At 48.6% G+C, this 14,013-nt stretch overlaps 1 protein-coding gene across 1 annotated transcript in view; it reads right to left on the bottom strand.

The window, feature by feature from the left end:
• The window catches only part of KLHL24 (kelch like family member 24), a 93,472-nt gene extending 81,212 nt beyond the window's left edge, over window positions 1-12,260 (bottom strand). The window contains exon 1 of the mRNA XM_038769369.1: window positions 12,223-12,260. The gene's annotated coding sequence lies outside the window, so the exon portion shown is untranslated. The remainder of the gene's footprint in view (window positions 1-12,222) is intronic.
• Window positions 12,261-14,013: the final 1,753 nt, after the last annotated feature.

Raw genomic sequence — 14,013 nt, 5'->3', positions numbered from 1 at the left:
AAAGTTATAGCTATACACACATCATTAATAAAATAAACATAGTAAATATGTACAAATAAAATAATCAATCAATTGTATTTATTGAGTGCTTACTGTGTGCAGAGCACTGTACTAAATGCTTGGGAAGTACAAGTTGGCAACATATAGAAACAGTCCCTACCCAACAGTGGGCTCACAGTCTAGAAGGGGGAGACAGAGAACAAAACCAAACATACTAACAAAATAAAATAAATAGAATAGATATGTACAAGTAAAATAAATAGAGTAATAAATATGTACAAACATATATACATATATATAGGTGCTGTGGGGAAGGGAAGGAGGTAAGATGGGGGGGATGGAGAGGGGGACGAGGGGGAGAGGAAGGAAGGGGCTCAGTCTGGGAAGGCCTCCTGGAGGAGGTGAGCTCTCAGTAGGGCCTTGAAGGGAGGAAGAGAGCTAGCTAATATGTACAAATATATACAAGTGCTGTGGGGAGGGGAAGCAGGTTGGGCAGAAGGAGGGAGTGGGGGCGAAGGGGAGGGGAGGAGGAGAAGAGGAAAAACCGGGGGCTCAGTCTGGGAAGGTCTCCTGGAGGAGGTGAGCTCCCAGCAGGGCCCTGAAGGGAGGAAGAGAGCTAGCCTATAGATGACAGCCCTGACTGCCCACCTCAATTCCACAATCCCTTTTCTGTGATGGAATCACACCCCCTTCCTCTGCAGAGGACCTCTGCGCTGTACATCCTCTCCTCCCTGGCATGTATGTATTGGATAGTGCTGCCCATCTGGGCAGCTCCATGGTGAAGACAGACTGACCTAACAGGAGAAAGGACCTGGAAGGCTACCCCACTCCAGTAGCAGGGGAGGGGAGGTTCTTTTATATACCATGGGCAAGTGTAGCCACATCCTTGGGGTGACCGGCGAAATAATGAGAGTTGTCCTGCATATTCATTCAATTGTATTTATTGAATGCTTACTGTGTGCACAGAACTGTACTAAGCGCTTCGAAAGCACAATTCAGCAATAAATAGAGATGATGATCCCTGCTCACACCGGGCTCACAGTTTAGAAGGGGGGAGAGAGACATGAAAACGTATAAACAGGCATTGATATAAATAAATAGAATTATAGATATATACATATATACACAAGTGCTGTGGGGCAGGGAGAAGGGGGTAGCAAAGGGACCGAGTAGGGGTGATGCAGAGGCTGGGGGGGGGCTGAGGAAAAGGGGAGCCTTTCCTGGAAAGGCCTCTTGGAGGAGGTGAGAACTTCAGTAGGGCTTCGAAGGGGGTAAGAGTGATTGCTCAGTGGATTTGAGGAGGGAGGGCATTCCAGGCCAGGGGTTGACGGCGGGACAGGTGAAAACGAGGCCCAGTGAGGAGGTTAGCGGCAGAGGAGCGGAGTGCGCCGGCTGGGCTGGAGAAGGACATAAGGGAGGTGAGGTAAGAAGCGGCAAGATGATGGTAAACTTTAAAGCTAACAGTGAGGAGTTTTTGTTTGATACGGAGATTGATAGGCAACCACTGAACATTTTTGAGGAAGGGAGTGACATGCCCAGAGTGTTTCTGTAGAAAGATGATCCAGGCAGCGGAGTGAAGTATGGACCAAAGTAGGGAGAGACAGGAGGTTGGGAGGTCAGAAAGGAGGCTGATTCAAAGATGGCACCCTCTCAGTAAATCCGTACGTGCGGCTGAAAAGGTCCAAGCATAACTGACGGAGTTTAGCACATCTGGCCCATACAACAGTGTCCCTTTCGGTGCTGTCCCCTCTAAACTCTTTGTGGGCAGGGAATGTGTATACGAACTGTTGCATTTTACCATCCCAAGAGCTAGGTACCATGCTTAGAACAGAGTAAGTGCTCAATAAAAAAATAAAATTCATTGCTGGCATGTTTGTTGTTTGCACTTGTAACTTCTTGGTTCTGTACTTCCTATGAACTTAGGTACAGTGTATTGCAAAAGAGTGGGCACTCAATGATACCCGTTTTCAATTTTGAGAAGCAACATGGAGTAGTGGAGAGATTACGGCCCTGCCACTTTTCTTCAGTGTGACCTTGGGCAAGTCACTTAACTTCTCTGTGCCTCAATTTCTTCATCTGTAAAATAGGGATTCAATACCCGTTCTCCCTCCTACTTGGACTGTGAGCCCCACGTGGGACAGGGACTGTCTGATCTGATTATCTTGAAACTACCCCAGTGTTTAGTACACTGCTTGGCACATAGTAAGCACTTAAGAAACACCACTATTATAATTCTTATTTTACAACCAACAACACATTGGTTAACAGATTCAGTATAATTGGCAATGGTTATTAATAATAATAATAATAATAATGGTACCTGTTAAGCACTTACTACATGCAAAGCATTGTTCTAAGTGCTAGGGTAGATACAAGGTTATTAGGTTGTCCCACGTAGGACTCACAGTCTTTGTCCCCATTTTATAGATGAGGTAATTGAGGCACAGAGAAATTAAGTGACTTGCCCAAAGTCACACAGCTGATAAGTGGCAGAGCTGGGATTCGAACCCATGACCTCTGACTCCAAAGCCCGGGCTCTTTCCACTAAGCCACGCTGCTTCTCTAATAATAATAAGCCGGTCTTCAAGGATCTATAGGCCCATGAGCCAAAATATCCCAAACAAGGAGCCCCAGGAAGTGACTGTGGAGATGGCATAAGGCAAAAATGCCATTCCAAAGAGTAACTGCAATACAGCAAATGTTTTATTGAAATAATGAGAAAAATCACCTTCTGCCAGGTAGCGTGCAATATTTAAATGTGCTAATACATTTCAGGTATGAGAAATGAAAGCTAACGTGATTTTCGTGGCTCAGTGGAAAGAGCCCGGGCTTTGGAGTCGGAGGTCGTGGGTTCGAATCCCACATGTCTGCTGTGTGACCTTGGTCAAGTCACTTAACTTCTCTGAGCCTCAAGTTCTCTCATCTGTAAAACGGGGATTAAGACTGTGAGCCCCACGTGGGACAACTTGATCACCTTGTATCTCCCCCAGCGCTTAGAACAGTGTTCTGCACATAGTATGCGCTTAACAAATGCCATCATTATTATTATTATTTTAAATATAGTGCTCCCTTCAGCTGTTTTGTAACTTGGCTATAAAGAAGCAGCGTGGCTCAGTGGAAAGAGCACAGGCTTAGGAGTCAGAGGTCATGGGTTCTAATCCTGGCTCCGTGACTTGTCAGCCATGTGACTTTGGGCAAGTCACTTAACTTCTCTGGGCTTCAATTACGTCATCTGCAAATTGGGGATTAAGACTGTGAGCCCCACGTGGGACAACCTGATTACCCTGCCCCCCAGCGCTTAGAACAGTGAGCACTTAACAAATACCATCATTACTATTATAAAGCTTATGGGTCTGGGTTTATTGCCCCAGTTGTGGCTTCTTAAATATATTTAGCGTCTAAGAGAAAAAAGAGGTTTTGCTCATATACCACAGCATTACTGTTTCAATTAAAACGTTCATAAATGTCAAATTTCTAATTTATAAAATATGCAGTATATCCAACCACATGACTTCAGCACTGCTGAGACAAACTGCACACTTCTTTATCACTGCACTTCAGAAAACAAGGAAGTTTAAAAAAAGCTTGCATTGAAAACACATTAAGGTTTTAACAACATTGGACAAAAGCCAGAAGAGTTTAAGTTAAGACTGATATTCTAGTCGAAGTTCAATGCTCAACTTTGTTTCTCCTTCCTGTTTACAATGGTTCAAGCAAAGGACAGCGTCTCAGCCTGTGCTTTTGATTCAGAGTAGCATGGCTTAGTGGCAAGAGAACAGGTTTGGGAGTCAGAGGTTGTGGGTTCTAATCCCAGCTCTGTCACTTGTCTTCTGTGTGACCTTGAGCAAGTCATGCCACTTCCCTGGGCCTCAGTTACCTCATCTGTAAAATGGGATTGAGACTGTGAGCCCCACATGGGACAATCTGATTGCCTTGTATTTACCCCAGGGTTTAGAACAGTGCTTGGCATATAGTAAGCACTTAACAAATACTATTATTATTATTATTATTATTAATCTGGTAGCAGCTATAATTAATAATTAAATGCTATTTTCTAAGTGCTTACTGTGTGTCAGGCACTGTACTAAGCACTGACTATAGGATCAGATAGGCCCTGGGTTCTAATCTCGATCCACCAGTTGACTGCTGTGTGTGATCTTGGGCCAGTTCCTTCACGTCTCTGTGCCTCGGTTACCTCATCTGTAAAATGGGGATTCAGATTGTGAGCCCCACCTGGGAGAGGGACTGTGTCCAACCTGATTAGATTTGCATCTATCCTCTAGACCGTGAGCTCACTGTAGGCCAGAATGTGTCTGTTGTTATATTGTACTCTCCCAAGCGCTTAGTAGGGTGCATGCTTTGCACCCAGTAAGCGCTCAATAAATAAAACAATCAACGAATTGAATCTGCCCCAGTGGATAGTACGGTACCTGGCAAATTGTAAGCGCTTAACAAATGACACGCACAAAAAAATCCCACGCACACTGTCTTTGGACTGAATTTGTAGGGGTCATTAACTGTTACAAAACTGGTCGGTTTGATGGGCTGGGAGGTGGCGCTTCCAGCACTTAGAACAGTGCTTGGCACAAAGTAAGCGCTTAACGAGTACCATAATCATTGTCAATATTACATCTACCTCTGGCCTGGAATGCCCTCTCCCTTCACATGGGACAGATAATTAGTCTTCCCCACTTCAAAGCCTTACTGAAGGCACATCTCCTCCAAGAAGCCTTCCCTGACTAAGCCCTCCTCTCCTCCTCGATTCTCTCACTTCCTCCTGTGCCGCTCTTGCTTCTTCATTCACCCTTCCTCCCAGCCCCACAGCACATATGCATACATTTGTGATTTATTCATTTATCTATTTACTTATATTAATGCCTGCCTCACCCTCTAAACTGTGAGTTCCCTTCTCTCCTTCTCCAGCCCAGCCCGCACCCTCCTGTAACCTCCCCAGCACTTAGAACAGTGCTTTGCTCATAATAATAATAATAATGATGGCATTTATTAAGTACTTACTATGTGCAAAGCACTGTTCTAAGTGCTGGGCACTGTTCCAAGCGCTGGGAAGCGCTTAATAAATGCCATTAAAAATACATTATTATTATTATTATTATTACTCGTTTTGATGTGTCTCCTCCCTTCTAGACTGTAAATCCAGTGTGGGCAGGGATCGGCTCTATTTATTGCTGAATTGTACTTCCCAAGTGCTCAGTACAGTGGTCTGCCCAATAAGCACTCATTAAATACGACTGAATGAAGAAATGAATGAGCTTGTTGTGGGCAGGGAATCATCATCATCATCAATCATATTTATTGAGCGCTTACTGTGTGCAGAGCACTGTACTAAGCGCTTGGGAAGTACAAGTTGGCAACATATAGAGACAGTCCCTACCCAACAGTGGGCTCACAGTCTAGAAGGGGGAGACAGAGAACAAAACCAAACATATTAACAAAATAAAATAAATAGAATAGATATGTACAGGTAAAATAAATAGAGTCATAAATATGTACAAACATATATACATATATACAGGTGCTATGGGGAAGGGAAGGAGGTAAGATGGGGGGATGGAGAGGGGGACGAGGGGGAGAGGAAGGAGGGGGCTCAGTCTGGGAAGGCCTCCTGGAGGAGGTGAGCTCTCAGTAGGGCCTTGAAGGGAGGAAGAGAGCTAGCTTGGCGGATGGGCAGAGGAAGGGCAATCCAGGCCCGGGGGATGATGTGGGCAGGGGGTCGATGGCGGGACAGGCAAGAACGAGGCACGGTGAGGAGGTTAGCGGTGGCAGAGGAGCGGAGGGTGGGGGGTGGGCTGTAGAAGGAGAGAAGGGAGGTGAGGTAGGAGGGGGCGAGGTGATGGACAGCCTTGAAGCCCAGGGTGAGGAGTTTCTGCCTGATGAGCAGATTGATTGGTAGCCACTGGAGATTTTTGAGGAGGGGAGGGAATGTGTCTGCTTGTTGTTAAATTGTACTTTCCCAAGCGCTTCGCACCCAATAAAAGCTCAGTAAATTCATTCATTCATTCGATGGTATTTATTGAGCGCTTACTGTGTGCAGAGCACTGTACTAAGCACTTGGGAAGTACAAGTAGGCAACATACGGAGACAGTCCCTACCGAGTGGGCTCACAGTCTAGAAAGGGGAGACAGACAACAAAACAAAACATGTAGACAGGGGTCAAAACCGTCAGAACAAATAGAACTACAGCCATATGCACATCATCAACAAAATAAATAGAATAGTAAATATGTACAAGATAAATAGAGTAGTAAATCTGTACAAATGAATATAAGTGCTGTGGGGAGGGGAAGGAGGTAGGGCGGGGGGGATGGGGAGGAGGAGAGGAAAAAGGGGGCTCAATCCGGGAAGGCCTCCTGGAAGAGGTGAGCTCAGTGGAAAGAGTACGAGCTTTGGAGTTAGAGGTCACTGTCAGCTGTGTGACTTTGGGCAAGTCACTTAACTTCTCTGTGCCTCAGTTACCTCATCTGTAAAATGGGGATTAAGACTGTGACACCGCCCCCCCCGCCCCCCCCGCCGTGGGACAACCTGATCTTTTTGTAACTTCCCCGGTGCTTAGACTGGTGCTTTGCACATAGTAAGCGCTTAATAAATGCCATAAAAAAGGAGAGGAATCAATCATATTTATTGAGCACTTACTGTGTGCAGAGCACTGTACTAAGCGCTTGGGAAGTACAAGTTGGCAACATATACAGTCCCTACCCAACAAGAGAGCTAGCTTGACGGATGTGTGGGACTGATTGACTGAATGAATCAGCGCTTAGAACAGTGCTTTGCACATAGGCGCTGGGGGGGATACAAGGTAATCAGATTATCCCACGGGGGGGGGGGGGCTCACAGTCTTAATCCCCATTTTACAGATGAGGGAACTGAGGCACAGTGAAGTGACTTGCCCAAAGTCACACAGCTGACAGTTGAAGGAGTTTGGGTTTGAACCCATGACCACTGACTCCAAGGCCCGGGCTCTTTCCACTGAGCCACTATGCACTAGCCTCAGGGTGTGTACACACACACAGAACACACACACACCCCGCCCAAATAAAGAGCCAGCCTGACATCTGGCCCACGTCATTCATTCATTCAATCGTATTTATTGAGTGCCTACTGTGTGCACAGCACTGTACTAAGCGCTTGAGAAGTATAAATTGGGAACACATAGAGACGGTCCCTACCCAACAGCGGGCTCACAGTCTGGAAGTAAATGCTCTCCTGCGTGAATGTTGCCGACTTGTACTTCCCAAGCGCTTAGTCCAGTGCTCTGCACACGGTAAGCGCTCAATAAATACAGGGCTCAGTGGAAAGAGCCCGGGCTTTGGAGTCAGAGGTCGTGGGTTCAAATTCCGGCTCCGCCACTTATCAGCTGTGTGACTTTGGGCCAGTCACTTCACTTCTCTGGGCCTCAGTTACCTCATCTGTAAAATGAGGATTAAGACTGTGAGCCACATGTGGGACAACCCGATCACCTTGTATCCCCCCAGCGCTTAGAACAGTGCTTTGCACACAGTAAGCACTTAAACGCCATTATTATTATTCCCAGACTGAGCCCCCTCCTTCCTCCCCCCCTCCTCCCCCTCCCCATCCCCCCGCCTTACCTCCTTCCCCTCCCCATAGCACCTGTATATATGTATATCTGTTTTACGTATTTATTACTCTATTTATTTTATTTGTACATATTTATTCTATTTATTTTATTTTGTTAATGTTTTGTTTTGTTGTCTGTTGTTTCCAGTTACCTCATCTGGAAAATGGGGATTAAGACTGTGAGCCCCCCATGGGACAACCTGATCACCTTGTATCCTCCCCAGCGCTTAGAACAGTGCTTTCCACATTCATTCATTCAATCGTATTTATTGAGCGCTTCTTGTGTGCAGAGCACTGTACTAAGCGCTTGGGAAGTACAAGTTGGCAACATATGGAGACGGTCCCTACCCAACAGTGGGCTCACAGTCTAAAAGGGGGAGACAGAGAACAAAACCAAACATGCTAACAAAATAAAATAAATGGATAGGTACATATCGTATTTATTGAGCGCTTACTGTGTGCAGAGCACTATACTAAGTGCTTGGGACGGTCCCTACCCAACAGAGGGCTCACAGTCTAGAAGGGGGGACATAGTAAGCGCTTAACAAATGCCATCATATATATAATAAATACGATTGAATGAATGAATGAATGAATGAATGAATGAATGAATTCCAAGAGAATCACACGGCCGAAAACTGGCTGGGGCCGGGGCTGCGCGTCCCCGCGGGCCCCCGCGAGGTCACGTGGTCCGGCGCGCCCCCGGCAGGCGCGGCGCGCAGTGCGCCTGCTCCGACCCTAAACTAGAGGGGGGGCGCGCGCAGGCGCCCTGAGGGTCACCTTCGCTGAGGCCGGCGAGTGGCGGGGTGGGAGGGGGCAGAAAGGGGGCGCCTAGCGACAGGCCGGCCAATAGGAACGCAGAACGGCGGCCGACGTCCCGCCCACCGCCTGCGGCCGCGTCCAATCGGCGCTCGGGAACGTGGCCGCGAGGCAGCCCGAGGGGCCCGGGGGCGGCCGAGGGGAAGGACGGCTAAATCGGGAAACGGCCGCCACCGACGGCCCACCTCTAAAGGCTCCCCTCCTCCTCCCTCAGCTCGTCCTGACCCGAACCCGCGCTAAACACAAAGGCTTTCAATAATAATAATAATAATAATAATAATAGTATTATTATTATTATTTTCTGTCTCCCCTTTTAGACTGTGAGCCCACTGCTGGGTAGGGACCGTCTCTATATGTTGCCAACTTGTCCTTCCCAAGCGCTTAGTACAGTGCTCTGCACACAGTACGTGCTCAATAAATACGATTGATGATGATGATGATAAAAATAATCATAAGGGTATTATTATTTTTCTAGAGTGGGAGCCCGTTGTTGGGTAGGGACCGTCTCTATACATTGCCGATCTGTCCCCACAGCACATGTATATATGTTTGTACATATTTATTACTCTATTTATCTTGTACATATCTATTCCATTTATTTTATTTTGTCAGTATGTTTCGTTTTGTTCTCTGTCTCCCCCTTCTAGACTGTGAGCCCGCTGTTGGGTGGGGACTGTCTCTATGTGTTGCCGATCTGTCCCCACAGCACCTGTATATATGTATATGTTTGTACATATTTATTACTCTATTTATCTTGTACATATCTATTCCATTTATTTTATTTTGTTAGTATGTTTGGTTTTGTTCTCTGTCTCCCCATTCTAGACTGTGAGCCCGCTGTTGGGTAGGGACTGTCTCTATGTGTTGCCGACTTGTACTTCCCAAGCGCTTAGTACAGTGTTCTGCACACAGTAAGCGCTCAATAAATACGACTGATTGATTGAAGCAGCGCGGCGCAGTGGAAAGACCACGGGCTTGGGGGACAGAGGTCATGGGTTCAAATTTCAGCTCCACCGCTTGTCAGGTGTGTGACTTTGGGCAAGTCACTTCTCTGGGCCTCGGTTCCCTCATCTGTAAAGCGGGGATTCATTCATTCATTCAATCGTATTTATTGAGCGCTTACTGTGTGCAGAGCACTGGACTAAGCATTTGGGAAGTACAAGTTGGCAACATATAAAGACGGTCCCTACCCAACAGTGGGCTCACAGTCTAGAAGATTAAGGGGATTAAGGAATTCATTCATTCATGCAATCGTATTTATTGAGCGCTTACTGTGTGCAGAGCACTGTACTAAGCGCTTGGGAAGTACAAGTTGGCAACATATAGAGACAGTCCCTACCCAACAGTGGGCTCACAGTCTTGAAGGGGGAGACAGACAAAAAGACAAAACATATTAACACTGTGAATTAAGACTGTGAGCCCCACGTGGGACAAACTGATCACCTTGTATCCCCCCAGTGCTTAGAACAGTGCTTTGCACATAGTAAGCGCTTAATAAATCCCATCATTATTATTATTGTTCTCTGGGCCTCTGTTACCTCATCTGTAAAATGGGGATTAAGAGTGTGAGCCCCACATGGGGCAACCTGATCACCGTGTATCCTCCCCAGCACTTAGAACAGTGCTTTGCACATAGTAAGCGCTTAACAAATACCACAATTACTATTATTACAGTGCTCGGCACACAGTAAGCACTCAATAAATTCGATGGAATGAATAATAGTAATGATAGTTTTTGTCAAGCACTTAATATGTGCCAAGCACTGGTCTAAACGCTGGGGTAAAGACAAGGTAAACGGGTTGTCCCACGTGGGGCTCACAGTCTCTTCTACCCCACGGTCTTCAGGGAAGCAGCGTGGCTCAGTGGAAAGAAACCAGGCTTGGGAGTCAGAGGTCATGGGTTCTAATCCCCACTCCTCCACTTACTGGCTGTGTGACTTTGGGCAAGTCACTTAACTTCTCTGCACCTCAGTTACCTCATCTGTAAAATGGGGATTAAGACTGTGAGCCCCACTTGGGACAGCCTGATAATCTTGTATATACCCCAACACAGTGCTTGGCATATAAGTAAGCGCTTAACAAATATCGACTTGTACTTCCCAAGCGCTTAGTACAGTGCTCTGCACACAGTAAGCGCTCAATAAATACGATTGATTGATATCATCATTACCTCATCTGGAAAATGGGGATTAAGACTGTTAGCCCCACGTGGGACAACCTGATCACCTTGTATCCCCCCAGCACTTAGAACAGTGCTTGGCACATAGTAAGCACGTAAATACCATCATCATTATTATTACCCCCATTTTCCAGATGGGGTAACCAAGGCCCAGAGAAGTGAAGTGGCTTGTCCAAGGTCACAGAGCAGACCAGTGGCGGAGGCGGGATTAGAACCCACGCCCTCGGACTCCCAAACCCAGGCTCTTTTCATTCATTCATTCAATCATTCATTCATTCAATCGTATTTATTGAGCGCTTATTGCGTGCTCCCCCGGGGACCTCTGTGACCCTCCCTCCGCCAGGGCCAGCCCGGTCACCCCGCTTCCCTCTCCAAGTTCTCCAACTGCCTGGCCTGGAGGCTGCGGAGCCAGGATGCCACCCCACACTTAAAGAATAATAATAATATAATAATGATGGCATTCATTAAGCGCTTACTATGTGCCACGCACTGTTCTAAGCGCTAAACAGCAGCGTGGCTCAGTAGAAACAGCGCGGGTTTAGGAGTCAGTGAGCGCGGGCTCTACTCCCACTTCGGTCAGCTGTGTGACTTTAGGCAAGCCACTTCACTTCTCTGGGCCTCAGTTACCTCATCTGTGAAATGGGGATTCAGACTGTGAGCCCCACGTGGGACAACCTGATTACCTTGTTTTTATCCCAGCGCTTAGAACAGTGCTTGGCACATGGTAAGCGCTTAGCAAAAATCATCATCATTATTATTATTACCCTAAAAAAAAAAAACCCGCGGAGAAGGCCACAGGGCCAAGGAAGGGGACAACAATAACAACAACTACCATATCTGTTACGCGCTTAACTATGTGCCAGGCCCTGTAGTTAGCGCTGGAGTGGATCCAAGCAAATCGGGTTGAGCAATAATAACAATTACCGTATCTGTTAAGGGCTTAACTATGTTTCAGGCACTGTACTAGGCGCTCGGGTGGATCCCAGTAAATCGGGTTGAACAATAATTACGATTACCATATCTGTTGATAATAACAATAATGACATTTATTAAGCACTTGCTATGTGCAAGGCACTGTTCTAAGCGCTGGGGAAGTTACAAGGTGATCAGGTTGTCCCATAGGGGGCTCACAGTCTTAATCCCCATTTTACAGATGAGGTAACTGAGGCCCAGAGAAGTTCGGTGACTTGCCCAAAGTCACACAGCTGACGGTTGGCGGAGGGAGGATTCGAACCCATGACCTCTGACTCCAAAGCCCGGGCTCTTTCCACTGAGCCACGCTGCTTCTCCAAGCGCTTACTATGTGCCAGGCACTGTACGAAGCGCTGGGGTGGATCCAAGCCAATCGGGTGGGACGGAGTCCCCGTCCCGCATGGAGCTAACGGTCTTCATCCCCATTTTCCAGATGCGGGAACGGAGGCCCAGGGAAGTGAAGCGACTCGCCCGAGGTCACACAGCTAACCGGTGGCGGAGGCGGGATTAGAACCCATGTCCTCTGACCGCTCAGTCCGGGCTCCTGCCCCTGAGGCACGTCCCCGGCGCCCGCTCCCCGGTGGGCAGGCCCGTTGGCCCCTCGGCCCCCCGTCCCCCGTCCCGCCGCCGTGTGCCCTCCGTCCTTCCCGGCCCGTTACCTGGGGGCGGCCAAGGCCGGTCCGGGGCCGGGGGCCGGGGTCCGGGGTCCGGGGGCCGGGGTCCGGGGTCCGGGGCTCCGCTCGGTCGGGGCTGGGGCTCCTGCTCACAACAAAGAAGACATGTGACCCGCTCCAGTCAAAACACAACGCGTCACAGGCCCCCATACCAATCGGGACAGGCCCGCCATGCCACACCGCACCACACGACACGCCCCGACACGCCCCGCCGCAGCCTGGGAAATGGAGGCCCCCAAAATGGACTCTCCTCCTTCCTCCTCCTCTTCCTTCTCCTCTCTCCTGTCCCTTTTCTCCCTCTTCCTCGTCTTCTTCCTCTCCTTCCGTCTCCCCGCCCCTCCCCCTTCTCCTCTCTCCAGTTTCTCCTCCTTTTCCTCTCCCTCCTCCTTTTCCTCTCCCTCCTTTTCCCCTCCCTCCTCTCCCTCCTCCTCTTCTCTCCTCTTCCTCCTCTTCTTCCTTCTCCTCTCCCTCCTCCTCTCCTTTCCTTTCTCTTTCCCTCCCTCCCTCCTCCTCCTTTCTTCCCCTCCTCTCTCCTCTCCCTCCTCCTCTTCCTCCTCCTCCTCCTCCTCCTCCTCCTTCTCCTCTCCTTTCTCTTTCCCTCCCTCCTCCTCCTTTCTTCCCCTCCTCTCTCCTCTCCTTCCTCCTCTTCCTCCTCCTCCTCCTCCTTCTCCTCTCCTTTCTCTTTCCCTCCCTCCTCCTCCTTTCTTCCCCTCCTCTCTCCTCTCCCTCCTCCTCTTCCTCCTCCTCCCCCCCTCCTCCTCTCCCCTCATCCTCCTCCTTCTCCTCCCCCCTCGTCCTCCTCCTTCTCCTCCCCCCCTCATCCTCCTCCTTCTCCCTCCTGTTACTTCTCCTCCTCATTCATTTACTCATTCATTCAATCGTATTTATTGAACACTTACTGTGTGCAGAGCACTATACTAAGCGCTTGGGAACCACCCTTACACCCCCCTGCTCCCCAAGACTATGGCATTTAATAATAATAATAATAATAATAATAATGGCATTTATTAAGCACTTACTATATGCAAGGCACTGTTCTAAGCTCTGGGGAGGTTACAAGGTGATCAGGTTGCCCCACGGGGGGGCTCACAATCTTCATCCCCATTTTACAGATGAGGGAACTGAGGCACAGACAAGTCAAGAGACTTGCCCAAAGTCACACAGCTGACAGTTGGCAGAGCTGGGATTTGAACCCATGACCTCTGACCCCAAAACCCGTGCTCTTTCCACTGACCCACGCTGCTTCTCAAGGTTTAGATGACTGGGGACCTCTGACCCAGTGCCATTCTATTTTGATGATTGGAGGATCATGAGCAACTGAACGAGAGAGAGACAGAGACAGAGAGTTAGAGAGATGGAGAGAGGAAAAGACAGGAAGGAGACAGAGAGACAGAGCAAGACAGAGGAGGGGGACCCAGAGAGGAGAAACAGAGAGCGAGACAAAGAGGAGGGAGACACAGAGAGGAAAGAAACAGAGAGAGGAGAGACAGAGGGAGCGAGACAGAGAAGAGGGAGACACAGAGAAGAAAGAGTAGAGAGAGAGAGAGTGGATGGCTTTTCCACAGCTTCCCCTGTTAGAGCTGCAGACCAAGCCCCGTCCGGGCCTAGTGAAGCACATCAGCCCCACCCGGTTTCCTGCCTTCTTGAACACAGGACTTATTTCAGGGTAGAAACACAAAGGAGCAGGGCGAGGTTACAACTCGGCTCCCTCCGGCAGGTCCCCGAGGGGAGCTAGGCAGCCACCCGCCCCTCAGCGGGACCCCCGGGCTCGGCCAA

The sequence above is a fragment of the Tachyglossus aculeatus genome, chromosome 1 (assembly GCF_015852505.1).
Source record: "Tachyglossus aculeatus isolate mTacAcu1 chromosome 1, mTacAcu1.pri, whole genome shotgun sequence".
Taxonomy (NCBI): Eukaryota; Metazoa; Chordata; class Mammalia; order Monotremata; family Tachyglossidae; genus Tachyglossus; species Tachyglossus aculeatus.
This window is presented reverse-complemented; position numbering and strand designations above follow the sequence as displayed.